The sequence below is a fragment of the Salmo trutta genome, unplaced genomic scaffold (genome assembly GCF_901001165.1).
Source record: "Salmo trutta unplaced genomic scaffold, fSalTru1.1, whole genome shotgun sequence".
NCBI lineage: Eukaryota > Metazoa > Chordata > Actinopteri > Salmoniformes > Salmonidae > Salmo > Salmo trutta.
In genome coordinates, this window is record NW_021822630.1 from 152,295 (window position 1) to 168,179 (window position 15,885).

The following is a 15,885-nucleotide window of genomic DNA, read 5'->3' on the forward strand; positions in this document are numbered from 1 at the left end:
GGGAAATGGGTGGAAACCCATTTGATGGATTGCTCATTATTATGATTGTCAGTTATTTCAATTTACGTAATGTTTGGGTTTTTGAGTTGGAGGCTGCAAACATGATTTAACTCAGTTTGTAAACGTCAATGAATCATCAAGACTGGGTCAGTAATGTGAGTTGGTTATTACTGAACTTGCCAAAACAGGTTTAATTGATTAAATCAATTTTAATGATAAATCTAACCTGTATAGGCTATTTGGGAATTTAACTTTAATTCACCTGAAAGAGTTGCTATCTCTAAGTTAACGTTCGAAAGGTTTAACGATGTCTCATTGGTTAGAACACAGTTTGCATATTAAAGGTAATGTCGCAATTTAATGTATGTATTAAATTGAATGAGACAATGGTATCCAATCAGTTGAGACTGGTTTAGATATCGTACAGCATAACAGGAATTATTTAAAAATAATTACTGGTGATTCTTCACCACCGGAGGTCACTGTTAACACAAGCTAAATCAAACAGGTACCAGTGAAATTGGAACTTCACAATACTGTTCAAAAGGTCTCCCTCAACACCATTAAGCTGGTAAAACAGATTTAATCTATTAATCAATTTTAATGATAAATCTAACCGGTATAGGCTATTTGGGAATTAGCTTTAAGCTGAAATAGTTGCTATATCTAAGTTAACGTGGAACAGTTTAACCATGTCTCATTGGTTATGACACATTCGTGTGTGTATTATTCCCATAACCAACCTAGTGTAGTGTATCAATTTAATGTATGTATAAAATTGAATGAGACAATGATATCCAATCAGTTAAGACTGGTTTGATATCCTACAGCGTAACCTGAATTATTTCGCGAAAAATGACTGGCGATTCTTCGCCAGAGGTTACGGATAGCGCAAGCTGAGATCTCACAGGATTTCCGCCTGGCGCGGGAATTCACTATGAACCATGGGGAAAACAAAAATGGCTGCTCCCCTTTGTTAGCTTAGCAGCTGGCGCAATGCTTAGCTTTCCTTGCGCGGGGTTTCCACCTCGCCGCACAAGGGAAGTTCCCTCCAACAAGGGAACAGGTTTACTTGGTGACGTCTCACGTTCAACCCTTAACCGCTCCACGTTACCAAACACGAGAAGTAGAGAGATAATAACTTTGCTTCGGTCAAATTAATATATCTATTCTAATTTCCGTAATGGCTGGCTCATATGTCCTCTGCTCTAGGAATTGCTAATGACCGAGTCAGATCACTCCTGCATCGGCTGGTACATATGCCCTAGCTCGTAGCATTCAGTAGACCCCCCCATACACACTGGCTTTCGTCAGATATACCACGGGGGTCATTCTCTCCCGACCAGTATCTGGGTGAAATGGAACGACACACACACCTCTCTCCCGCAGTAGTCCTGCCTATAGCTATTAATGGAATGTATATATCTTGCTACACAATTGATATGGAATTACCCACTAGTCCTATCTTAGACTCCTCACTGGGGGCGCCATATGTCGTCACATTAACTAATACAACGTCACGACAGGGGGAAGCATTTAAATGTCTTGCAATGGCCTAGTCAAAGCCCAGACCTCAATCCAATTGAGAATGTAGTATGACAAAGATTGCTGTACACCAGCGGAACCCATCCAACTTGAAGGGGCTGGAGCAGTTTTGCCCTGAAGAATGAGCAAAAATCACAGTGGCTAGATGTGCCAAGCTTATAGAGACATACCCCAAGAGACTTGCAGCTGTAATTGCTGCAAAAGGTGGTTCTGCAAAGTATTGAATTTGGGGGGGTGAATAGTTATGCAAACTTTATTTTTAATTTTTTTTGTCTTGTTTACACAATAAAAAATATTTTGCATCTTCAAAGTGGTAGGCATGTTGTGTAAATCAAATGATACAACCCCCCCAAAATCAATTTTAATTCCAGGTTGTAAGGCAACAAAATAGGAAAAATGCCAAGGGGGTGAATACTTTCGCAAGGCACCGTAGGGGACTAAAACAACCTGGACACACTGTGCCCACAATGCTCCAGTCTAACCTATTAGGGGGCTAAACCCTCCTAGGCATGCAGTGCCTTGTCTAGCCTTCAGGGGCTAAACCGTTTTGGGGGCCCCAACCCCTAGGTCTACCGGTAGTATGTACAATGGGCCTACTGAATAAACTCAGGCTTTCTAGGTCCGTGTCCTATAGTTGGTTCAGCCTGCGACTCATCTCCCCAAGATGTCAGAATGAGTGGTAACCGGTATAGGAACTGTGCCTACCTTTTTTGTTTTTGGTGCCGGCTACTGTTTCACGGATTTGGACTCGTTAGTTCAACTGTAAATCGTGGTGAATCTGGTTGACAACGCCAGCTGTTAGGTTCTGACAGAGTGAAACAATAACTGACAACCAGTAAAAGCTCAAACCAAGTTTATTCACCCACTGAGTGAAACAGCTGCACATTTCTATTTCTTTTTATTGAACCTTTTATTTAACTAGGCAAGTCGGTTAAGAACAAATTCTTAATTACAATGACGGCCTACCCTGGCCAAACCCTAACCCGGATGACGCTGGGCCAATTGTGCGCCGCCCTATGGGCTTCCAAATCACGTGCGGTTGTGATACAACCTAGAATCAAACCATGATCTGTCGTGACACCTCTAGCACTGAGATGCAGTGCCTTAGACCGCTGCACCACACGGGAGCATATCTAGACAGCCAATACATATCTGTTGATGGTCAGGAACTTAATTGGACTGACTTCTTTCCTCACTTCACCTGACCTGACCTTGGACCGAATTCCTCGCTCCTCCCTAATCCACAGCTGTCTTACCTTATCAGTGACTGAAACAAGACTGTTGCCCTTTGCCCAACCTTAGGAGCCATGAGATTTAACAATATAATGTTTTAACAGAATGTAAACTTTCTGCACTCCCCCTTCCTCACTCAGTAACTTTCCACACACCAGGTTCTTATTCACCCTCCATTGATATACATTCATTATACATGTAAAGTAATCAACAAGTTCTTGTATGGTAACATCAAGAATTATATTTCAAACTCGAATCAAAAACACTAAAATGGCATTATAATTTTCACGTTTTCAGTGTTTCAACCTCATAAGCTAGGTTTCCATCCAATTGGTGACAGATTTTCATGCAAATATTCTAAAATCTATTCTAAAATAAATAAAACATTTGCATTTTCCCACCAGTGGTGTTTCCACCAAACGGACTTGTTGCGGATAAAAAAATCAGAGTGTGATGAGGTAGCGCACACACAGTACATTTTCGCTCAACTTTTCATGTACCGAATAAAAATCGAAAGGTTGGTTCAATTGGTTTCCATTGTGTTTTCAACTCTACTGAATGGTTTGTCACAAACTTCTGCGTTAAATAGAAAATGTGCCTACTCTGGTCTTGGCATGTGCGCTCTAACCAACAGCTTGCAGATACGGTGTGGTTTGGCTAGTATGATGAGATTATTATGGATAAGAGCGAGAATATTTGTCAAACTGCAGTAAAACATTGATCATGTCACCAGAATAAGACACCTGCTCGTCAAACATCTCATTCCAAAATCATGGGTATTAATATGGAGTTGGTCCCCCCCTTTACTGCTACAATAGCCTACACTCTTCTGGGAAGGCGTTCCACTAGATGTTGGAACATTGCTGTGGGAACTTGCTTCCATTCAACCATGAGCATTAGTGAGGTCGGGCACTGATGTTGGGTGATTAGGGCTGGCCCGCAGTCGGTGTTCCAATTCATCCCAAAGGTGTTCGATGGGGTTGAGCTCAGGGCTCTGTGCAGGCCAGTCAAGTTTTTCCACTCTGATCTCGATAAACCATTTCTGTATGGACCTCGCGTTGTGCATGGGGGCATTGTCATGCTGAAACCAGAAAGGGCCTTTCCCAAACTGTTGCCAGAAAGTTGGAAGCACAGAATCGTCTAGAATGTCATTTGCGTACTGTAACGTTATTTCCATTCACTGGAGCTAAGGGGCTTAGCCCGAACTGCTCCAGAGTCCAATGGCGGCGAGCTTTACAAGCTGATGCTTGGCATTGTGCATGGGGATCTTAGGCTTGTGTGCGGCTGCTCGGCCATGGAAACCCATTTCATGAAGCTCCCGACGAACCGTTCTTGTGCTGATGTTGCTTCCAGAGGCATTTTGTAACTCGGTACTGAGTGTTGAAACTGAGGACAGGCGATAACTACAATCTTCAGCACTCGGCGGTCCCATTCTCATTCTGTGAGCTTGTGTGGCCTACCACTTCCAATGTAGGCAGCCAATACTCCAAGATGTTTCCACTTCACAATAATGGCACTTAGTTGACCGGGCAGTTCTACCAGGGCAGAATTTTGACATAATGACTTGTTGGACAGGTGGCATCCTATGACGGTGCCACGTTGAAAGTCCCTGAGCTCTTCAGGAAGGCCACATTCTACTGCCAATGTTTGTCTATGGAGATTGCATGGCTGTGTGCTTGATTCTATACACCTGTCAGCAATGGTTGTGGCTGAAATAGTCAAATCCAGTATTTTGAATAGGTGTCCACATACGTGTGTGTGTGTGTGTGTGTGTGTGTGTGTGTGTGTGTGTGTGTGTGTGTGTGTGTGTGTGTGTGTGTGTGTGTGTGTGTGTGTGTGTGTGTGTGTGTGTGTGTGTGTGTGTGTGTGTAGTGTATTTCAACTGTAGCTTAATAAACTACATGGTTTCCTGAGTCATAGTGGGAGGACCACACACACTATCATCGTGTGACTCCAAGTGTACTTTGACATGATGGCCATTTCTTGCTAAATGTATTTTAGACACAAAAGATCCCACAATGTCAAACAAACAAATGATCTGCTGTTATTTATAAAATTGTGCCTTCCTGTTTCCATCACAGCCGTATTGGGTTTTTTAATAATACAGTATAACTTTACTTGCATACATGAAGGGAACTCTCGTGCGCCAGCTGTGTGGTTAGTGAGAAAGTACATATTGCAAATGTACGCTCCCTTACTAGACGTCCGACTACGTCCGATAAATCCGCGGACGGCGTCGGGCCACTCACAGGGGCCGGATCTTCCAGGAAGTCATCGAACGGAGTCTCTCGGACCTTCCGTTTCCGTTTAATAAAATGTTCTAATTTTGGTCATTTCTTTGCAGTTCTGCATTATTCCACGGGAGGGCGAACGGAATCATATTGCAAACGTAACGTATATCACCAATCACGACGCGGCTTTTTCTCCTAAACGGAAAATAATTCGGAGATGAAACTCGGTCAGCGTGGGTTTGGCATAATGGGCAGTTGGCCCCGAACAGGATGGAGTCGAGGCCTCGACGCTTTTCGAGTTAAGGCTATTTTTCTGAGATTGAAAGTCAAACAGGAAAATAGAGTGCTGATTTGACCGCTTCACATCCAACTACATGAGCCTACGGTGTCAGGAGAAAAGGAACCATGCATTTACCAATGTTCATTTCAGAGAAATTGTACAATGGCACATTGGTGATATTCAACAATAGGAGTTTTTTTCCCAAAAAAGTTACAGATCCAGTTGCAGCGTGTTCAGATGAGTCCGTTAAGGCGGGTTTCGGAGCTCTGAGATTTCTGTGATTTTCTGAAACAACACACACTTGTTCAACCCTCTGTAAATAAGTCAGTTCTTAACAGAAACACTTAAAACTCAATATTATATAAGAGCCTAACGTTCAGCTTCCTGTGTCAACCGGAAGTGCCTTAAAATGGTGTCATAGGGGCTGTTTTGAAGGGTTAAAAACTTCATATGAGTGACTAGGCAACTTCATATGAGTGACTAGGCAACCCTCATGAACTGTAAATCAGTCATTTATCCCATCAGATGTCAAAGAAAAGCTCTCTCACACACACACACAGCAAGGACGGAGTGACACAGTGCGGTGCTTAAAGACACAAAGAGCCTGCAATGGCATTACCATTATCTCTAGGCTGTGCCGAGTTCAACGAGACGCCCCGCTTGACCGTAGCTTGCTCGGTCTGAGCGCAGCGACCATGAGAAAACTAGGCCCAAAATGATGCCTGCACCAATATGTCAAGTGCTTTTGGGTGACAGTGAGAGAACCGTTAGAAGCACAATTCAACCTCAGGAGCGTTCCTGAGGTCCTCCCGATCTGTGCAAGCCTAACCTTGACCCTGTGGCATTAACCCTTCACAGTGAAAAGAAGGTGTTTAGATCAAACAGTGTGCAATGACTTCTCTCCCCATAGGAATACATTGACAATTCTCCTAAATTCAACCTGTAGTCTATGTAAGTTATGAATGCCTTATGAACCTGTCTTCTATAACAATCCATCAGGCTACTGTGAGGTCTACCTGTGGCGATTCTAAGGTTCCTGGAGCAACCGGAAGTTGTTAACCTGTTGGGGCTAGGGGGCAGTATTTGCGCGGCCGGATAAAAAACGTACCCGATTTAATCTGGTTACTACTCCTGCCCAGTAACTAGAATATGCATATAATTGTTTGATTTGGATAGAAACCACCCTAAAGTTTCTAAAACTGTTTGAATGGTGTCTGTGAGTATAACAGTACTCATTTGGCAGGCCAAAACCTGAGAAGATTCCAAACAGGAAGCGCTCTCTCTGACCATTTCATGGCCTTATTGATCATCTCTAACAAAAACAGGGGATCTCTGGCATGACGTGACATTTTCTAACGCTCCCATAGGCTCTCAGAAGGCGCCAGAAAGCTGAATCGTGGCTTTGCAGCCCATGGCTGAAAAACATTAGCGCATTTTGATAGTGGTCGATCTGAGGACAATGGGACGGGGCGCGCATGCCCGAGCCGACTCCATGTTTACTTTCTCTCTTTGAACGAAAACCACCACTCCCAGTCAGAATATTCTCGCTTTTTTACGAGAAAAATGGCATAAAAATTTCTTTTAAACAGCGGTTGACATGCTTCGAAGTACGGTAATGGAATATTTAGAATTTTTTTGTATCGAAACACGTCGGGCGTGTGACCCTTATCCGAATGGTAAAGAAGGGTTACGAGCACGATGCATTTCGTGACAAAAAAAATCTAAATATTCCGACCGGGAGTTGTTGTATCCGTTCAAAGACGAATAAAAACATGGGGTCGTCTCGTGCACGAGCATGAGTCCCATTGTCCGCTGATAGACCACTTAGCAAATGCGCTAAAGCTTTTCAGCCAGGGCTTGGAATTACGTCATTCAGCTTTTTGCCGCCTTCTGAGAGCCCATGGGAGCCGTAGGAAGTGTCACGTAACAGCAGAGAATAGTCAGAGAGAGCACTTCCTGTTTGGAATCTTCTCAGGTTTTGGCCTGCCAAATGAGTTCTGTTATACTCACAGACACCATTCAAACAGTTTTAGAAACTTTGGAGTGTTTTCTATCCAAAGCTAATAATTATATGCATATTCTAGTTTCTGGGCAGGAGTAATAATCAGATTAAATCGGGTACGTTTTTAATCCGGCCGTGAAAATACTGCCCCCTATCCATAACAGGTTAAAGACAGACAGAGCCTGCAATGGCATTACTGTAATCTCTAGGCTGTGCCGAGTTCAACGAGATGCCCCGCTTGACCGTAGCTCGCTCGGTCTGAGCGCAGCGACCGAGGGGAAAAAAAGTCTCTGTCCTGAAGCAAGCACCAATTAGCCTAGAGCTAGCCTATGCTATAATCATATCCCGGCTAACTGAAGAGGTCCCTCAGCCACCCCTTGGGCTACAATACCTATTTTGCCAATTTGCCTGGACCCCTTTTACTACCGATACGGAGCCCCGCCATTTCCTCACGACTGGACAACCGACGTAATCCGCTCTTGGTTCTTTTTCAATGAGCTCCTCCGTCGCAACATCCCCTAAATGCCCATCTGCTAGCCTGCTAGCCGTGGCCCGCTAGCTGTCTAGAGCATATTGTACTGTTAGCTGAAGAGGTCCATCAGCCAATCTCTTGGGCTACTATACCTATTTTGCCAATTGGCCTGGACTCTTTATCTACACGGAGCCCTGCTGATCCATCACGACTGGTCCGCTGACATAACCGCATGAGCGGGCTACAACAGACTTCTTCCATCGTGACGTCCCTCCAAGGCCCTTTTGCTAGCCCCGGGCCGCCAGCTGTCTGAATCGCCGTGTCTCCAGCCCGCATAGCTACTCGCTGGACCCTATAATCACTCGGCTACGCATGCCTCTCCCTAATGTTAATATGCCTTGTCCATTGTTTTGGTTAGTGATTATTGTCATATTTCACTGTAGAGCCTCCAGCCCTGCTCAATATGCCTTAGCTAACCCTTTCATTCCACCTTCCACACGTGGTGACCTCACCTGATTTAAATGGTGTCTCTAGAGACAATACCTCTCATCGTCACTTAATGCCTAGGTTTACCTCCACTGTATTCACATCCTTTGTCTGTACATTATGCCTTGAATCTATTCTACCGCGCCCAGAAATCTGCTCCTTTTACTCTGTTCCAAACATACTAGACGACCAGTTCTTATACCCTTTAGCCGTACCCTTAGCCTACTCCTCTTCTTTTCCTCTGGTGATGTAGAGGTTAATCCAGGCCCTGAAGTGCCTAGTTTTATATGATATATTATAGTTTAATTACAATTTGGGTACCTGAGGATTAAATAGAAACATATTTTGACTTCTTTTAACAAAATTTAGCGGTAGCTTTTTGGATTCCTTCCTCTGCATGTTACTCAAATCGATGGTGCCAACTAAACAGACTTTTGGGGATTTTGTGTGACAAAATGACACTACATTTTGTAGCTGGGACTCTTTGGATTGCAAATCAGAGCAAGATTTTCAACAAGTGAATATTTAATCGCTATTTGTGATTTTATGAAGCCTGTGCCAGTGTAAAAATATGTTGATGTGGGGCGCTGTCCTCAAACAATCGCATGGCATGCTTTTTGCTGTAAAGCCTAATATAATCATGCAGTTAGATAAGCAAGATTGTAAGCTTTTGACCTATATAAAACACTTGTATGTACCTAAATGTTTAATATCTATAATTTTTATGATTTATATATTTAAATTGCGCACCCTCCAATTTCACCCGAAGTTGTTGACAGGTGTCCCGCTAGTCCTAAGAATTAATTACAAACAAAACATTAACTTTTGTTCACCGGGAGTCCACTGTCCTCACTCCACCAATTTTAACTTACCTTTTAGAATCCATTCCCATAGCATTTTTGCATTGATTTATCCAACCCCCCGCATTGCCTCATCTAACCTATTAACCTTGGAAAAGTATTCATCCCCCTTGGCGTTTTAACTATTTTGTTGCATTACAACCTGTAATTTAAATGGATTTATATTTGGATTTCATGTAATACATAAAATAGTCCAAATTGGTGAAGTGAATTGAAAAATATAACTTGTTTACCTTCTCTAGGAAATGTGGGATGCTAGCGTCCCACCCCGCCAACAGCCAGTGAAATAGCAGAGCGCCAAATTCAAAACAAAAATCTCATAATTCAAATTTCTCACACATACAAGTATTATACACCATTTTAAAGATAATCTTCTCGTTAATCCAACCACAAAAAGGCTTTACGGCAAAAGCATGGCATTAGATTATGTTAGGACAGCACCTAGACAAGAAAAACCACCAAGCAACCAAACAACACACCTGCCAAGAGCGGGCCGCCCACCAAAACTCACGGACCAGGCAAGGAGGGCATTAATCAGAGCGGCAACAAAGAGACCAAAGATAACCATGAAAGAGCTGCAAAGCTCCACAGCGGAGATTGGAGTGTCTGTCCATACGACCACTTTAAGCCGTACACTCCACAGAGCTGGGCTTTACGGAAGAGTGGCCAGAAAAAAAGACATTGCTTAAAGAAAAAGATGAGCAAATGCGGTTAGTGTTCCCCGAAAGGCAAGTGGGTGATTCCCCAAACATATGGAAGAGGGTAATCTGGTCAGATGAGACCTAAATTGATCTTTTTGTCCATCCAGGAAAACGCTATGTCTGGTGCAAACCCAACACCTTTCATCACCCCGAGAACACCATCACCATCCCCATGGTGGTGGTTGCATCATGCTGTGGGGATGTTTTTCATCGGCAGGGACTAGGAAACTGGTCAGAATGACGGATGGCGCTAAATACAGGGAAATTCTTGAGGGAAACCTGCTTCAGTCTTCCAAAGATTTGAGACTGGGACGGAGGTTCACCTTCCAGCAGGACAATGACCCTAAGCATACTGCTAAAGCAACATTTGAGGTGTTTAAGGGGTGTCGTGAAGTTGTATTAGTTAATGTGATGACTGTTGCTAATCGAATAATTAAGCAATGAATCGAGCAATTATTAACTCATTAACTTGGGGCACCATGGGAAAATTAGTTTTATTGAGTTTCTATTTCCCAAATTAACTCAAAGAATATCGATTTTACAACAGTCGCTAAATTAATCAACCTCTAGTCTCATGTCTGAATGTCGCATAATCCGGGAATCTGCACGAACCCGGGCTTCACCAATGAGTTTACCACACCAATTTTAGTTGATTATTTATTTACTAGCAAGCTAAAATAATGATAAAATTACACATACACAGTCTAGGCTATTGATTAGGACTTAGTATAACGGGCCAACACACTATGGCGCGTGTTACTCAAAATGGGGATTTAAAAGAGAGAAACAAAGAAAGTACATGAGAGAAATATACATTTGGGTTCATTTGTCAGCTATGCTTATTTAAACCTAGCCTTACCCCGAACTGCCGCTCTCATGGGTCAGAATATAATGATGTAATTACGTGTTGGAGATCTCAGAGGGGCGTCCCGCATAGCTCGTTTAGGCTTTTGAAGGGCGCACTGCTCCGACGCAACTGTCTGATTGTCCTCACGATGTCAGTGTCCTTCTTGGCTTGGTGGTCTGATTTCTTCCCTTTTCTCTGTGGTGTCATCTGAGGACAGACAGCTCTGTAGCTCAGAGCTCACAGCGTATGAATGAAATAGCATAGATACCACGATTCGATGAAGAGTGGAGGCTAGGTGGTTCGGCTTGAATTCACCCGCTTAGACACAGCTACTCATCCGTAGCTTGGGTAGAAAAATATTTCTTTGTCTTCAAACTTTGTGTTGCGTTTTGGAGTTTGTTGACCATTTAGACCTTCGCTGCAGCTTGGTCTCTTTTAGTCTATGTTAATTCTCCAGTCTTCTGTCTTATACCCTCGGGTCAGAAGTGGGCGTAACCACCTTTAGGGCAGTTTTCTGGGCGTACCAAGTTAAGGGACAAGGCCTAGATTTTACTCAAATCCAATTTTAGACACTAACTTCACATCTCATCTTTACCAAAACATTCACTTTGATTTGGATATTTTCCACTCAACGTACAATGTATAAACATCAGGCATATACTGGGAAAACTCTTAAAGGTACAATGTTTTCATAATAACGTCATCTGTTAACCTTTAATAATAAAACAAAAATTACATACATTTTCATATTCCATCTCTCCTCATGACCACCATAGTGGCTGACGGAAACCATTGTTCCAAAGTCCCTTTAATGCATGTTTAACGTTCTGAGGCCAGTTCTCCATAGTGAGGACACAGGAATTTATCTGTGTCCTAGGATTTATCATGGGCGTGAGGGGTCATAAAACCCTCACATCCTCATACCCCTAGATCTCTCCTCCTCTGTTGGGGGTTGAGAGAGACCCTGTAGGATTGTGGTCTCCTGTAACCTGAACTGATCAGGACAGTCATGACAGTCCCCCTCTGGTAGGTTCAACTTGGAATGATTCTGCATGTTGCAACCCACCATAAGAATGACCATTGGATGTCCTGGTTTGTGGATCATCATAGCAGCCCACCCCCCCTGGTGGTTCACCCTGGTAGGATTTCCGCAAGCTGTGGACCTAGGAGGTCTGGTAGAATGGACCTAGGAGGTCTGGCAGTGGCTCTGTGTTCCGGCCCGTCGTCCGGTTATCCCGGCTAGTGGACCTAAGCAGTAACTTGGCAGACGTTAACGCACAACACTCAGGCAATACATCATAACATTTGCTCCCCAAACGAGCGGCATTTTGGCTCTACTTCTTCCTAAGTGTCAAAGGAAATGAAACAAAAAATTGGAATAGAAACATAAGTATACAAAATGTGTCTACCACACCTTAATCATCTAATATGGACTATGTTCTATATATGTCCAAGGTCTTGGCTAAATGGCTCTATCATGGCATTGTCTCTAATGTCATGTCTAGGGTGATCCTACTTGTAGGTGGGTAGTTAAGGCACTTGGAAAACCTTGGCCCCTGAAGGCCAAAGCTTATATCGGGGAGATTACTAGGCTAACCTAGCGAGTTCGGGAGAGGAGGCTGAGACTGGGCCCCCTAAGGGGGTTTCCGGATCCATTGCCAACTTTCCAAGCATCGGGATCGCTTCCGTCCCATGGGTGATCCTAGTATAAGACCTCATTAGATCTTCCATTGCAAGTGTGCGCCTGTGTACGTAGTAGGTGCACACGCCAAGGGAAATAAGACCAAGGATCATAGTAACAGGCAGGATACTGTCCGGCACCGTACAAGAGCGGGCGACAGACCAATCTTTTGGTCTGTAGTCAGTCGGGTCGACTAAAAGTGCCTCATCCAGTATGCTAAGATCAACAGTCATGGGTCCCTCGTACTGGATTTGGTATTGAATGGCTTGTGGTAACTCAAGGGAACATTTAGCAAAAGCGTCCGGCATTTCAATCTCTGTGTCTATCCTGTCGTCGGGAAGGTGGTATAGAGCGAGGTCGTCTACATGAATAATCGCCCCCTCTGGTACCGTAACAAAAACAGTCTGGTAGGGAGGTTCAATTGGGTGATGGAGTCATGGCGTTCGTAAGTCATAGTGGCGGACGCGAACGGTGTGTTGACCAACCATTGGTTCCCTACCACCTCCACTTGTGTGGTGGTGGCCCCATCCCTGGCTGTTAGTTTGGCTCTGCAGCGTTCTTCGCTGGTGATAGCTTTAATATCATAAAGACGCTCAGTGTTATCCCTGACAAACGGTTTGCTAGGACAGAGGTAGTGGACATCTTTGGTTAGAGTACACATTAGCAGGTTAGGGGTGAGATAGAAATCTGGGTTGTTTTCCTGGTAAGCTACAACTGGGGGCGTGGCAATCTTTACGTGAGTACTGTTGCGTCAAAATCCTACATTGAGAACCGTTTTCAATCTATAGATATTCTCCAGTTCAACAACCGGCAGCGTCAGTAGAAAACCCACTTCATGACAATCAACATCAACGTGTATTGGGATGGCCGACCCCAGATTATAGGCCAAATGTGACTGTAACGGCCTTATCGTGGTTGAAGTAGCTGAGGTCAATATGTCGTGCACCATTGAGAGGGGCACTAGATATGAGGGGATTCTATTCATGGCCAAGTGGTCCATAGAAGAGCTAACTTCACGGAGAAAATCCTCCAGTAACAATCGAACCAATTGGACATGGGCATAGTCATGGTTCATGACCTCTGCTAGCTTTCCTACAGGCAGGATAGTTTTGTTCAGGAGAGTAGCGTGTGTGTTGACCACCAGAATAGTGTCCTGGAGAGACTTTCCCACATGTTGCAACCTGAGGGCCTGTGCCTTCATCTGCTGCTGGATAAGTGGCATCTCTTCAGTAATCTCCCTAACGTTCTTCTTGACTGTGGCTAGACTGACTGCGTTGACGGCAGTGGTACCTAGGGCAAAGAGTGACCCTATGGCTGCCCCTATCGATAGTAGCACCCCGACGAATCGTTTTTCTCGCCTGGTCTCAGCTAGTTCTGATTGGGTTACTGTGAACTTTGAGTTGGGCCAACATATGGGCAGTGTCTAGCTGGGCATGCTTAACTTCTTACATCTACACGTTCCGCTAGCGGAACGTCTGCTCCAATATCCAATGATGGGCGGGGCGCGAAATTCAAACTCCTCTAAATCCGAAAACTTACACTTTTCAAACATATGACTATGTTACAGCTATTTAAAGACAAGACTCTCCTTTATCTAACCAAACTGTCCGATTTCAAAAAGGCTTTACAGCGAAAGCAAAACATTAGATTATGTCAGCAGAGTACCCAGCCAGGAATAATCACACAGCCATTTTTCAAGCTAGCATATCATGTCACATAAACCCAAACCATATCTAAATGCAGCACTAACCTTTGATGATCTTCATCAGATGACACACCTAGGACATTGTGTTATACAATACATGCATGTCTGTTCAATCAAGTTCATATTTATATCAAAAACCAGCTTTTTACATTAGCATGTGACGTTCAGAACTAGCATTCCCACCGAACACTTCCGGTGATTTTACTAAATTACTCACGATAAACGTTCACAAAAAGCATAACAATTATTTTAAGAATTATAGATACAGAACTCCTCTATGCACTCGATATGTCCGATTTTAAAATAGCTTTTCGGATGAAGCACATTTTGCAATAATGTAAGTACATAGCCCGGCGTTACAGGGCTAGCTATTTAGACACCCACCCAGTGTAGCCTTCACCAAAATCACATTTCCTATAAGAAAAATGTTCTTACCTTGCTTGTTCTTCATCAGAATACACTGCCAGGACTTCTACTTCAATAACAAATGTAGGTTTGGTCCCAAATAATCCATCGTTATATCCAAACAGCGACGTTTTGTTCGTGCGTTCTAGACACTATCCCAACGCTAAATCTCGGCCACGAGCATGACGCAAAATATGACAAAAAATTTCGAAATATTCCATTACCGTACTTCGAAGCATGTCAACCGCTGTTTAAAACCAATATTTATGCAATTTATCTCGTAGAGAAGCGATAATATTCCGACCGGGAATCTGCCTGTCTGTAAACTGAGGAAAAAACCAAAAGCCGGGGGCGGGGCGTGTCACGCGCCTAAGGCTTAGTCCATTGACTGACCACTCAGCATTTGCTCTCGTGTGCTTCAGCCAGGGCTTTGAATGACATCATTCCTGTTTTTCCCGGGCTGTGAGACTCCATTGTTGACGTGAGAATTGTCACGTAAGAGCAGAGATCCTTTGTAAACGACAGAGATAATAAAGAAGGGCAAGAAATGTTCAGACAGGGTACTTCCTGAACAGAAGCATCTCAGGTTTTTGCCTGCCATAGGAGTTCTGTTATACTCACAGACACCATTCAAACAGTTTCAGAAACTTTGGAGTGTTTTCTCTCCAAAGCTAATAATTATATGCATATTCCAGTTTCTGGGCAGGACTAATAATCAGATTAAATCGGGTACGTTTTTTATCCAGCCGTGAAATTACTGCCCCCTAGATGTAACAGGTTAATTGCCTGGCTGGTCCAGTCAGCCCCGGCCCAAATCAAATGCGCCGCAGGTGGAATGTGTTGGCGGTACACATTCTCTGCATCTAGGCGGACATATACCCGCTGCGTGTGTACTCTGCAGTTAGTTATGAGGAGTCCTGGATCGTCGAGGAGAACGATTCCCGTAGGGGGTCCGTTCGTGATTACGTCTGCTGGGTTGGTTTTTACCAGGGCGCAGAGTGTCAGGATCATCCAAAGGAACTCCATCCTACAGAAACGCATAATCAGAGGTTGATGGATTCTCTCAGTTATTTGTATTTGTAAACAAAAATGTTTTGACAACTATTTTTCTGGTTTTCTTATTTTTGAAACAGTACAGCGCAGGACATTTTACATAACATTCACATTTAAGTCATTTAGCAGACGCTCTTATCCAGAGCGACTTACAAATTGGTGCATTCACCTTATGATATCCAGTGGAACAACCACTTTACAATAGTGCATCTAAATATTTTAAGGGGGGGGGGTTAGAAGGATTCCTTTATCCTATCCTAGGTATTCCTTAAAGAGGTGGGGTTTCAGGTGTCTCCGGAAGGTGGTGATTGACTCCGCTGTCCTGGCGTCGTGAGGGAGCTTGTTCCACCATTGGGGTGCCAGAGCAGTGAACCGTTTTGACTG